This window comes from Mobula hypostoma, chromosome 2 (genome assembly GCF_963921235.1).
Source record: "Mobula hypostoma chromosome 2, sMobHyp1.1, whole genome shotgun sequence".
Taxonomy (NCBI): Eukaryota; Metazoa; Chordata; class Chondrichthyes; order Myliobatiformes; family Myliobatidae; genus Mobula; species Mobula hypostoma.
Window position 1 is genome coordinate 72,515,903 of NC_086098.1, and position 14,114 is coordinate 72,530,016.

At 44.3% G+C, this 14,114-nt stretch overlaps 1 protein-coding gene across 3 annotated transcripts in view; it reads left to right on the top strand.

Annotated features, from left to right (window-relative positions):
• LOC134340963 (protein FAM110C-like) overlaps positions 1-14,114 on the top strand; it is a 92,666-nt gene that overhangs the window by 52,283 nt on the left and 26,269 nt on the right. The window contains exon 2 of one of the 3 annotated variants that reach the window (XM_063038620.1): positions 2,708-2,827. The exons of 1 other annotated variant lie outside the window; for it this stretch is intronic. The gene's annotated coding sequence lies outside the window, so the exon portion shown is untranslated. The remainder of the gene's footprint in view (positions 1-2,707; positions 2,828-14,114) is intronic. One more of the 3 variants, XM_063038609.1, reaches the window with a different exon arrangement.

Sequence of the window (14,114 nt, forward strand, 5' to 3'; positions counted from 1 at the left end):
ATGCTTACTATTCTTAATCATATTATAACTCTCCAAATGTTCATAAATCCTGCCTCTCAAGATCTTTTCCATCAAATTACCAACCACTGAAGTAAGATTTACTGGCCTATAATTTCCTGAGCTATCTCTACTCTTTCTTGAATAAGGGAACAACATCTGCAACCCCCTAATCCTTCGGAACCTCTCCCACCCCCATGATGATGCAAAGATCATTGCCAGAGGCTCAGCAATCTCCTCCTTCACCTCCTACAGTAGCCTGGGGTGCATCTCGTCCAGTCCCAGAGCGGAGACATCCAACTTGATGCTTTTCAAAAGCTCCAGCACAACTGCTTTCTTAATGTCGATATGCTCAAGCTTTTCAATCTGCTGTAAGTCATTCCTACAATGACCAAGATACTTTTCCGTAGTGAATACTAAAGCAAAGTACTCATTAAGTACCTCTACTATCTCCTCTGGTTTCATACACAATTTTCCACTGTCACACTTGATTGCTCCTATTCTCTCACGTCTTATCCTCATGCTATTCACATACTTGCAGAATGCCTTGATATTTTCCTTAATCCTGTCTACCAAGGCCTTCTCATGGCCTCTTCTGGCACTCCTGATTTCATTCTTAAGCTCCTTCTTGCTAGCTTTATAATATTTTAAATCTATCAGCACCTAGTTTTTGAACCTTTCATAAGCTTTTCTTTTCTTCTTGACTAGATTTTCAACAGCCTTTTGTACACCACGGTTCCTGTACCCTACCATCCTTTCTCTGTCTCATTGGAATGTACCTATGCAGAATGCCACTCAAATATCTCCTAAAAATTTGCCACATTTCTGTCGTACATTTCCCTGAGAACATCTGTTCCCAATTTATGTTTCCATGTTCCTGCCTGATAGCTTCATATTTCCCCTTACTCCAATTAAACACTTTCCTAACTTGTCTGTTCCTATCCCTCTCCAATGCTATGGTAAAGGAGATAGAATTGTGATCACTATCTCCAAAATGCTCTCCCACTGAGCGACCTGACACCTGAGCAGGTTCACTTCCCAATACCTGATCAAGTACAGCCTCTCCTCTCGTAGGCTTATCTACATATTGTGTCAGGAAACCTTCCAGAACATACCTAACAAACTCCACCCCATCTAAACCCTTGCTCTAGGGAGATGCCAATCAGTATTTGAGAAATTAAAATCTCCCACCATGACAACCCTGTTTTTATTACACCTTTCCAGAATCTGTCTCCCTATCTGTTCGTTGATGTCCCTGTTATTATTGGGTGGTCTATAAAAAACACCCAGTAGAGTTATTGACCCTTTCCTGATTCTAACCTCCACCCACGGAGACTCAGTAGACAATCCCGCCATGACTTCCTCCTTTTCTGTAGCCATGACTCTATCTCTGATAGAGAGTAGTACCACGTCTCTACCTCTTTGGCATCCCTCCCTGTCCTTTCTGAAACATCTAAAGCCTGGCACTCTAAGTAACCATTCCTGCCCCTGAACCATCCAAGTCTCTGTAATGGCCACAACATCAGAGCACCAAGTACAAATCCACACACTAAGCTCATCCTCTTCGTTCATGATGCTTCTTGCATTAAAATAGACGCATCTCAAACCATCAATCTGAGCGCCTACCTTCTCTATCATCTAACTATCCTCTCTCTCACACTGTCTCCAAGGTTTCTCTATTTGTGAGCCAACCATCCCTTCCTCAGTCTCTTCAGTTCGGTTCCCACCCCCCAACAATTCTAGTTTAAACTTTCCCCAGTAGCCTTAGCAAACCTCCCTGCCGGGATATTGGTCCCCCTGGGATTCAAGTGCAACCCGCCCTTTTTGTACACGTCACGCCTGCCCCAAAAGAGGTCCCAATGATCCAGAAATCTGAATCCCTGTCCCCTGCTCCAATCCCTCAGCTTCACATTTATCCTCCACCTCACTATTCCTATACTCACTGTCACATGGCACAGGTAATAATCCCGAGATTACTACCTTTGAGGTCCTGCTTCTCAACTTCCTTCCTCACTCCCTGTAGTCTGTTTTCAGGACCTCCTCCCTTTTCCTACCATGTTGTTGGTACCAATATGTACCATGACCTCTGGCTGTTCTTCTTCCCACTTCAGGATTTCGTGGATGTGATTAGAAACATCCTGGACCCTGGCACCTGGGAGGCAAACTACCATCTGTGTTTCTTTTCTGCATCCACATAATCGACTGTCTGACCCCCCCTAACTATAGAACCCCTATTACTTCTGCCTTCTTCCTTTCCCTAATCTTCTGAGCCACAGGGCCAGATTCTGTGCCAGAGGTGCAGCCACTGTTGCTTCCCCCAGGTAGGCCGTCTCCCCCAACAGTACTCAAACAGGGGTACCCATTGTTAAGAGGGACAGCCACTTGGGTACCTCTAGTATCTGACTCTTGCCCTTCCTCTCCTGACTGTTACCCACTTATCTGTCTCCTGAGGCCCCAGTGTCACTACTTGCCTATAGATCCTCTCTATCACCTCCTCACTTTCCCTGACCAGACGAAGGTCATCCAGCTGCATCTCCAGTTCCCTAACATGGTCCCTAAGGAGCTTCAGCTCAACACACCTGGGGCAGATGTGGTCATCCGGGAGGCTGGGAGTCATCTGACACTCAGCACAGAACACCGGTCCCACAGACATACCTCCTGTTTCTACTCCTCACAGGTAATTTTCCTCCTGTTTATTGTCTTTTCCCAGTATCGCCGGCCCGAATGAGCCAAGGCCCTACCACCCTGCCTCAGATCACACCGTCAATGACCGCTCCTTTGATTTTCAGTGAATTACAAAGTCTATGGAGGGGAGACTGTACCTCTGTAAGTACGTGGTCATTTTGTTGATCTATTAACCATCAGTTTCAGAAGATGTCATTTCTTATCCATTATTCACACAATCTAACAGGAACCCATGAAGTTGTGCCCAGTTGTGGGGCATTAGCCACTTCAGTTTCCCTCCACTATCAAGGGCCTTTATACTATATTCATTAACTAGGCATAGACCAGAACAAGTGAGATTCAAGCATATGACTCATTAAGTGCCATGTCATTTCACCATATTGATAGATATTCACTATTTGAGAGTTAACCATTACGTCCAACATATCCCAATTACCAGAGAAAAAGCTTTCCAATTTTCTCATTCTTGATCTTTAGCCACATGCATTATGATACATCATGTACTCATCCAAATAATTTTTTCTCAATGAGAATAGGGTTTTATCTCTTATTCACACAATGAGTTTTTGACCGTTGTTTCTATCTGGGTGGACAATATTCTCATCAATTGTTCTACCAGTTTCTGTAAATCTACCCCATCCTGACCTTCTCACTCTAACTCTTTCCCACTGTACTCCCGCCCCCAATCCAAGTTATAGACCTTCCTGCTGAGACAATTGGGCCTTCTCCATTCACTCTGCCTTGGCCTTCCATAATTTTAAACTCATTAATTAAATTTCCTCAGAACCTCTTTTCCAAATGGGGAACAAGAGCTCGGCAGTGATATTGGCACCTACGCTTCCAATGCCAATTCTCACTGCAGAATGAAGGATGCTGTTTTGCCCCGTACGAGAATGCCTTCCAACTGTTACATTGTGTAGAGACTTTTAAAAAAGCCTATGTACATAAATCATAGTTTTACAGTAAAATGATGTACCCATTCAGTCTTTTATATGGGTTAGGGTGACAATCGTCATATTTGCAGCATTATATCCAATGGGCTTTAGAACAGACACCTTTATTACCATACGTGGATGTGTCTTATCTTATGAAAGGCTCAGAGAGCTAGGTAATTTTAGAGATCTAGAAGATTATAAGGCTAACAGGAAGGAGTTTAAGAAGGGAATTAGGAGAGCCAGAAGGGGCCACGAGAAGGCCTTGGTGGGCAGGATTAAGGAAAGCCCCAAGGCATTCTACAAGTATGTGAAGAGCAAGAAGATACGATGTAAAAGAATAGGACATATCAAGTGTGACAGTGGGAAAGTGTGTATGGAACCGAAGGAAATAGCAGAGGTACTTAATGAATAATTTACTTCAGTATTCACTATAGAAAAGGATCTTGTTGATTGTAGTGATGACTTGCAGCAGACTGAAGAGCTTGAGCATGTAGATATTAAGAAAGAGGATGTGTTGGAGCTTTTGGAAAGCATCAAGTTGGATAAGTCGCCGGGACTGGATGGGCTGTACCCAGGCTACTGTGGGAGGCAAGGGAGGAGATTGCTGAGCCTCTGGCAATGATCTTTGCATCATCAATGGGGACAGGAAAGGTTCTGGAGGATTGGAGGGTTGCGGATGTTGTTCCCTTATTCAAGAAGGAGAGTAGAGGGAGCCCAGGAAATTATAGACCAGTGAGTCTTACTTCAGTGGTTGGTAAGTTGATGGAGAAGATCCTGAGAGGTAGGATTTATGAACATTTGGAGAGGTATGATATGATTAGGAATAGTCAGCATGACTTTTTCAAGGGCAAGTCGTGCCTTACAAGCCTGATGGAATTTTTTGAGGATGTGACTAAACACATTGATGGAGGAAGAGCAGTATATGTAGTGTATATGGATTTCAGCAAGGCATTTGATAATGTACCCCGTGCAAGGCTTATTGAGAAAGTAAGGAGGCATAGGATCGAAGGGGACATTGCTTTGTGGATCCAAAACTGGCTTGCCCACAGAAGGCAAAGAGTGGTTGTAGAAGGGTCATATTCTGCATGGAGGTTGGTCACCAGTGGCGTGCCTCAGGGATCTGTTCTGGGACCCTCACTCTTTGTGATTTTTATAAATGACCTGGATGAGAAAGTGGAGGGATGGGTTGGTAAATTTCCCGATGACACAAAGGTTGAGGGTGTTGTGGATAGTGTGGAGAGCTGTCAGAGGTTGCAGTGGGGCATTGATTGGATGTAAAACTGGACTGAGAAGGGGCAGATGGAGTTCAACCCAGATAAGTGTGAGGTGGTTCACTTTGGTAGGTCAAATATGATTGCAAAATATAGTATTAACGGTAAGACTCTTGGCAGTGTGGAGGATCAGAGGGATCTTGGGGACTGAGTCCAGAGGACGCTCAAAGCAGCTGCGCAGGTTGACTCTGTGGTTAAGAAAGCATATGGTGTATTGGCCTTCATCAATTGTGGAATTGAATTTAGGAGCTGAGAGGTAATGTTGCAGCTATATAGGACCCTGGTCAGACCCCAGTTGGAGTACTGTGCTCAGTTCTGGTCGCCTCACTACAGAAAGGATTTGGAAACCATAGAAAGGGTGCAGAGGAGATTTACAAGGATGTTGCCTGGATTGGGGAGCATATCTTATGAAAACAGGTTGAGTGAACTCGGCCTTTTCTCCTTGGAATGACAGAGGATGACAAGTGACCTGATAGAGATGTACAAGGTAATGAGAGGCATTGATCATGTGGATTGTCAGAGGTTTTTTCCCCAGAGCTGAAATGGCTGCCACAAGAGGGCATAGTTTTAAGGTGCTTAGGAGTAGGGACAGAGGAGATGTCGGGGTAAGTTGTTGTCGTTGTTTTTTTGTTTTTATTATTATTTTTATATTTATTTATTTATTTATTTAAAATGCAGAGAGTGGTGAGTGCATGGAATGGTCAGCTGGCAATGGTGTTGGAGGCAGATACGATGGGGTGTTTTAAGAGACTTTTGGATAGGTACATGGAGCTTAGAAAAATAGAGAGCTATGGGTAACCCTATTAATTTCTAAGGTAGTGACATGTTCGGCACCACTTTGTGGGCCGAAGGGCCTGTATTATGTTGTCGGTTTTCTATGCTTCCACGTTTCTATGTTTCATATCTAATTGGCTGGACAGACCCACTAAAGGTGGTAGCAGAGTGCCATATTAAGAGAGGAGACTTCCTCAAGTGTGGAATCAACGTCTTCAACATTGATTCCACACTTGATGAAGTTTCATTGCATTAGGTCAAATATAGGCAAGGAAACCTCCTGTGTACTAGATATTTCCATTCCTAGGTCAGTGATCTCCATGTTGAGCAACACTTGGAAGAAGCATTAAAAGTAGCAATTGTAGTTTTGGAGAGGACTTCAATGTCCATTAACTCAAGGCGCACTAACACTGCCAGAGTCTTTAAGGCTAGACTGAGTGTGAAGTAGGTAATGAGTGAACCAACTCAAGGGTTCAACACAACACACCTACCTGAATTCATCTGTCCATGATAACATGGGTTGAAGCAAACCCAATAGAGAAACCTTTGGAGGTAAATTCTCATTTTCACACTGAGTACGCTATCAAATAAGAGTCAGTGGATGTTATTTACTTGGATTTGCAGAAGAGCCCGGGTGACAGAGGTACTACTGGTTGAGTACACCTTATCTGAAATTCCAAAATCCCAAAGCCTTCAACATCTGAAATTTTTGAGTGCTGACATGGCGTCACAAATGGAAAATTCCACAAGATGCTCGGAAGCTTTCCAGGTGATGCACAGGTCTCTGCACGTCATAGGCAACAGAAGTTAATGAAAAATAGAAGCAAGCACTGCGTAAGGTGAAAAATGAAGATTCGAGTTGATTTGTCAGCAGAGTGAACATATACTGTTTAATGGTCTGCTGATCTTGAAAGAAAAAAACAATCTATCATGGTGAATTGAAAATTGAAGGTAATTGTGAATATTCAGCAGGCTGGCTGCAGAAACTTAAGTAAAGGCAAGGCTTTCAATTTTTTTAAATTAAATTTTAAAAAGTGTCTGCTGATCATGAAGCAGCAGAGCAATTCATTGATAAGTTTACAAAGATTGTCGCTTATGAAACTTTTATCACTAGAGTAAGTATAGAAGTCTGATTGTTTTTATACCTTACATGAAGTCTAAAACAAGTAAAATGCTCATACAGTCTAGTGTACCTTTTTAATCAATACAGGCATCGTAATCATAGGTGGAGACTAAAAGCCTGCTGTTGTTTGTTGTTGTTCAACATCTGATTCAGGATTCTCTTAAAGTTAAACCTGGGGTGGCACACTCGCATAGTGTTTGGCACCATGATTGACAATAACAATTCCCAGGTTCAATTCGCGCTGCTGCCTGTAAGGAATTTGTACATTCTCCTGTGACCACGTGGGTTTCCTCCAAGTGCTCTGCTTTCCTCCCACAGTCTCAATGAGGACAGGTGTGTGATTTCCTTACTTTCCCTTCCTTGCCTTTCACAGTCAACTGCATTGGCCTTGCTGATGTTGAATGTGAAGTTGTTATTACAACACCTCTCACCCATCCAATCTATATCTCTCTTCTATGCTTTCTCATTGTCAGCAGAGATTTCACCATCAAATTATATCATCTGCAAAATTCAAAATGGCATTTAAGCTGTGCTTAGCCCTATACTCATAAGTATAAAGCAAGTAGAACAATGGAATAAGCATGCATCCCGACATTCACCTGTGTACATTGTCAGCAAGGAGGAGTTGTTATCTGACTGTGGTCTCGGTCTCCTGATGAGGGAGTCGAGGGTCCACTTACAGAGGGAGGAAAGCTGGACAGATTTTGAAGCTTGCTGATTTATACTGTTATGATTATGGGTTATTGTCAAATGCAGTCAAATGGGAGTAGGTTTAGATAGGCATCTTGGCAGGCAAGGACAAATTGGGCCAAATGGATTTTTCTTGTTTCAGATAACTATGACTCTTGAACTTATTTCTTAAGCAGCAAATTATATTCACACTACAAAAATGTCAGGTAATAATCATCTCCAAAGCGACTGAGTAACTACATACCTTTTATATTCAATTGAATTACCATTGCTGTGTCGCTTATGTCTACGTCGGTGTTAGGGTTACAGTTTGTGAGTTTAACTAGCAACTATCAGAATTCACTCAAAGAACTACATAAGTTACATTAGTACTGTGGTTTATAGGGAGTTAAATATCCATGACAAGTCACGTGCCAACACCTTTCTACCAGTTGCAAGGCATATGTTAGGAGTGTGATGAACTATTCCCCAATTGACGGGATGAGAGCAGCTCCAGCAATACTCGAGCAACTTGCCACTTTCTGAGATAAAGCAATCCACTTGACTGGTAATCTTTTTAATCATAGTCCTAGTCATACTTTATTGATCCCGGGGGAAATTGGCTTTCGTTACAGTTGCACCATAAATAATTAAATAGTAATAAAACCATAAATAGTTAAATACTAATATGTAAATTATGCTAGGAAATAAGTCCAGGACCAGCCTACTGGCTCAGGGTGTCTGACCTTCCAAGGGAGGAGTTGTAAAGTTTGATGGCCACAGACAGGAATGATTTCCTATGACGCTCTGTGTTGCATCTCGGTGGAATGAGTCTCTGGCTGAATGTACTCCTGTGCTCAACCAGTACGTTATGTAGTGGATGGGAGACATTGTCCAAGATGGCATGCAACTTAGAAGGCATCCTCTTTTCAGACACCACCGTCAGAGAGTCCAGTTCCATCCCCACAACATCACTGGCCTTACGAATAAGTTTGTTGATTCTATTGGTGTCTGCTACCCTCAGCCTGCTGCCCCAGCACACAACAGCAAACATGATCCCACTGGCCACCACAGACTCGCAGAACATCCTCAGCATCGTCCGGCAGATGTTAAAGGACCTCAGTCTCCTCAGGAAATAGAGACGGCTCTGACCCTTCTTGTAGACAGCCTCCGTGTTCTTTGACCAGTCCAGTTTATTGTCAATTCGTATCCCCAGGTATTTGTAATCCTCCACCATGTCCACACTGACCCCCTGGATGGAAACAGGGGTCGCCGGTACCCTAGCTCTCCTCAGGTCTACCACCAGCTCCTTAGTCTTTTTCACATTAAGCTGCAGATAATTCTGCTCATACCATGTGACAAAGTTTCCTACCGTAGCCCTGTACTCAGCCTCATCTCCCTTGCTGATGCATCCAACTATGGCAGAGTCATCAGAAAACTTCTGAAGATGACAAGACTCTGTGCAGTAGTTGAAGTCCGAGGTGTAAATGGTGAAGAGAAAGGGAGACAAGACAGTCCCTGTGGAGCCCCAGTGCTGCTGATCACTCTGTCGGACACATAGTGTTGCAAGCACACATACTGTGGTCTGCCAGTCAGGTAATCAAGAATCCATGATACCAGGGAAGCATCCACCTGCATCGCTGTCAGCTTCTCCCCCAGCAGAGCAGGGCGGATGGTGTTGAACGCACTGGAGAAGTCAAAAAACATGACCCTCACAGTGTTCGCTGGCTTGTCCAGGTGGGCGTAGACACGGTTCAGCAGGTAGACGGTGGCATCCTCAACTCGTAGTCGGGGCTGGTAGGCGAACTGGAGGGGATCTAAGTGTGGCCTGACCATAGGCCGGAGCAGCTCCCGAACAAGTCTGTCCAGGGTCTTCATGATGTGGGAGGTCAATGCCACCGGTCTGTAGTCATTGAGACCGCTGGGGCGCGGCATCTTCAGCACAGGGATGAGGCAGGACGTCTTCCACAGCACAGGAACCCTCTGGAGTCTCAGGCTCAGGTTGAAGACATGGCAAAGTACTCCACATAGCCGAGGGGCACAGGCTTTGAGCACCCTGGTACTGACACCATCCGGTCCTGCAGCCTTGCTTGGATTGAGACGTTTCAGCTGTCTTCTCACCTGTTCAGCTGTGAAGCCCACCGTGGTGGTTTTGTGTGGGGGAGGGGTATAGCCATGAGAGCAGGGTGGGGGACTGTGAGGAGGGATAGGAGGGGAGAGTGGAATATGTGTTGGTTGGGGGCCGACAATAGATGGCTCATGTGGGGGATGGGCAGGGCCCACAATGTCAAATCTGTTAAAGAACAGGTTAAGCTCATTGGCCCTGTCCACACTGCCTTCAGCTCCTCTGTTGCTAGTTTGCTGGAACCCAGTGATGGTCCTCATCCCACTCCAGACCTCTCTCATGTTGTTCTGCTGGAGTTTCCACCCAAAGTTCCTCCTGTACCTGTCTTTAGCCTCCCTGATCCTGGCTTTCAGGTCCCTCTGTATTGCTCTCAGCTCCTCCCTATTTCCATCTCTAAACACCCTGTTTTTAGCGTTCAGGATGTCCTTAATGTCCTTTGTTACCCATGGCTTGTTACTTGAATAACAAAGGACATTTCTTGTCGGAACATGGCAGTCCACACAGAAGTTGATGTAATCAGTGATGCACTCTGTGAGCTCATCAATATCCTGTCCATGTGGCTCACAGAGTGCCTGCCAGTCTGTCACCTCAAAACAACCCTGGAGCGCCTGATAAGCCTCCCCCCTCCGACCATTTCTTCACTGTACTACTCTACAATTCCACTTCTCAGAATTTCTACTTTTGTTGGGATCCTGCCCCCTCTGGGATTCAGCTTCTCTGAAATGATTTTATTTTTATTTATTTATTCTTTTTATTTAGTGAGAGTAGTGTGGCGTATGCCAGCTGGTGGTGTAGTGGCATCAGCACTGGACTTCGAGGCAAATGGTCCTGGGTTTGAATCCAGCCACTTGCACACTTTCCATGCATACTGGGCTGAGCATCGAACTAGCAACTCAGCCTTGTGAAAACAGGCAAATGCTACGGAAACAGCAAAAAATGCCATCCAATGTGTCACAAGGTGCTAAAAGGAGCAACAATAGTGTGGAGTAGGCCCTTCTAACCCTTCAAGCTCAATGGCCCCAGCAACATCCGACAACTAAACTAAAACTAGTCTAACCACTGGTCAATTGGTCATTATAAATTGTCTAAGCTGGTACATTTTGGAATGTGGGAGGAAACCAGAGGACACGGAAAAAAGCAACACATTCTTTGGAGAGGACATACTGAGACACCTTACAGAATAATATAGAAATTGAACTCCAGTCTTTGGAATGCCCCAAGCTGTAATAGCATCAAGCTAACCACTACGCTACCGTGGCAGTCTGAGGCTCTATTTCTTATAGATACAGCTTCTCTGAGATACTACTGCTCTGAGATTCTGCCTCTCGGAGATTCTATTGGTGAGCATTGGACTTTAGTGAGTAGTGACAAGGTAACAGTTTTTTCAATCTTATTATCTTAGTCAAGGAGAGAACTCATGATGTTTCTGGAAGCTGTGTAGTGGTACGCTCCTCCTCCAGGATGTGGGAGCTCAGATACATTTCCAGTGTCCCTGATCACTACACCTGCAGGAGTGTGTCCAGTGCAACTTCTGACAGAGCACCTAGAACAGTTGTAGCTTAGTATGGATCATCCACGGTGTGAAAACTGTAGCAGTCAGTACATTGGACAAGATAGTCACTCCACAGGTACAGAAAGAGAGGAGATATAACCAGAAAGGACATTCAAAGCAGGCAGAAGATCCTTGTTGTCATTCTCTGCTCTAATAAATAAATTGTGTTGGATATTGTTGGGGAAGATGGCCTCGCAGGTTAAAACAGCAGCAACAGGCCAGTGCACAGCACCATTCAGGGCATTGCTGGACAGAAGTAGTGGAACAGGGCTGTGAGAGAAATAATGATAAGGAACACCATCAGTAGGAGGGCAGATAGGCATTCTTTGTAGCTGCCTTTTATGCTATGATCAAGAATGTCTCAGAGCAGCTGAAAGACATTTGTAAAGGAGAGGGCAAACAGCCTGAAGCTGGGAACTACAGAGTTGTTATCCCTAGATTGATTAAGTATTATAAGCTGATCAGTACAAGAGAAGGATAGGTCACTTGAATATGTGACTGAAGGATGGTGCCAGAAGATGGTTGTTAGGTTCCTGGATCATTGGGACCATTTCTGGGTAGGAGGAACTTGTAGAAACAGTATGTGTTGCACCAGAGTTGGACCAGAATACTTGCTGGCAGGTTTGCTCATGCTATTAGAGGATGTTTAAACTGATTTGACAGAGGAAAGGAGCTCATAATAGCTGTTCAGAGGAAAGGTGCAGTTACCAGGAGGAAAATAGTAAGTCCAGCAGGCAGAAGCAAGTAATTGCACATCAAAGGAATTCAATGCTGCGGGCATGTTCTTGCTGACAACATTCATGCACCATCAATCTACAGAACTTGACACTCAGGGATCTGAGATAACTGAAATATTTTGTGTATGACCGTTTACCGCATCTTAAGTGCTAAATGTGCTTTATGCTGTGTATGACTGTTACTACTATGTTTTGCACCTTGGCACTGGAGGAACACTGTTTTGTTTGGCTGCATTCATGGATATTCCTGTATGGCTGAATGAACTTGAGCTTGATCTATCAGGCCCATTAGGGACAACATGTGCAATGTGTGCAGGGAGTCAGAATGTATAGATGAAATTCTAATGAATATTTTATAATACCATTCACAAAAGAAGCAGATTTGTAGTTAGAGTATACTCCCATTGACCTGCACTGGAACCATAGCCCTACATGCCCTACTATCCAAATACCCATCCAGACTTCTCTTAAATGTTGAAATCAAGATCATATACACCACTTGTGCTGGCAGCTCATTTCACACTCTCACAACCCTTCTAGTGAAAAAATTCCCCTCATGATCCTCTTAAACTTCTCACCTTTCACCCTTAACCCATGACCTCTTGTTGTAGTCCCACCCAACCTCAGCGGGAAAAGCCCACTTGCACTTACCCTATCCATATGGCTCATAATTTTGTATACCTCTATCAAATCTCCTCTCAATCTTCTATTTTCTAAAGAATATAATCTTAATGTATTCAATCTTTCTTTATAACTCAATAGAATATTGAAGTACAGAGGATATATTCCAACGTTAATCAGACTTCAGCTGGAGTTCTGCATCATTTCTGGTTACCGTTCTAAAGGAAAGTTGTAATAGAAATGGAGATGATACAGAAGAGATTCACTTGGATCTTCCACAGAATAGAGAGCAGTTCAGTTATGTGGAGAGACTGTAGAGCCAAGATCTGTTCTCCCTGGAGAGAAGGGACATGTTTGAGGCATGGAAAGCCAAGAGGGATATCACAAGTTTGCAGATGCAGATGCTGAACACACACACACACACACACAGAAACTCAGCAGTTCAGGAAACATCTATGGAAATGAACAAATGGTTGATGTTTTGGGTTGAGATCCTTCATTAGGATTGAGAAGGAAGGGGGAAGATGCCAGAATAAAAGGGGGGAGGGGTGAGGGGAAGGAGGCTAGCTAGAAGGTGAAAGGTTGGGTGGGAAGGGTCAAGGGCTGAAGGAGGAATCTGGAGGAAAGGAAAGTGGATCATAGGAGAAAGTGAAGGAGGAGGGGACTCAAGGGGAAGTGTTAGTAAGGTGAGAAGTGGTAAAAGGTCAGAGTAGGGAATAGAGGGAGAGGGAAGGGGAAAGGTATGTTTTTACCATAGAGAAATTGATATTCATACCATGAGTTTGGATGCTACCCAGACAGAATATAAGGTGTTGCTCCTCCACCATGAGGGTGGCTACATCTTGGACAAGAGGAGACCATGGACCGATATGTTGGAATGGGAACAGGAATTCGAATCAAAGCATTTGGCCACTGGGAAGTTCCGCTTGTGGCAGATGGAGTGGAGATGCTTGATTAAGCGGTCCCCCAATTTCCAACTAGTCTCACCAATGCAGAGGTGCAAAGGGAGTACCAACTCAATAGACAACCTCAGTAGATTCACAGTTGAGTTGTTGCCTCACCTGGAAGGACTGTTTAGGGCCCTGAATGGAGGTGAAAGAGAAGGTGTATGGGCAGGTGTAGCACTTTGGCTGTTTTCATGGAGGAATAGTGCTGGGAGGGAGATTAGTTGGAAGGGATGAATAGACAAGGGAATTGCAGAAGGACTGATCCCTGCAGAATGAAGGAGGGGATTAAGATATGTTGTGGTGGGATCCCTTTGGATATGGTGGAAGTTGCGGAGGATGATGTATTGGACGTGAAGGCTGATGGGGTGGTAGGTATGGACAAGAGGAATGCTATCACTGTTAAGGCAATGGGAAGATGAAGTGAGCGTGGATGTATGTGAAATGGAGGAGATATCGGTGAGGGCAGCATCAACAGTGGAGGGAGGGAAGCTCTATTCCTTGAAGAAGGAGGATAACTCTGGTACCCTGGAATGCAAAGCCGCTTCATGTGAACTGATGTGGTGAAGGCGAAGAAAATGAGAAAAGGAAATAGCATTTTTACAGGAGGTCTAGGTGGAAAGAGGTCTAGTCGGAAAGAGGTCTAGTCAGGATAACCATGAGAATCAGTTGGTTTTTAAA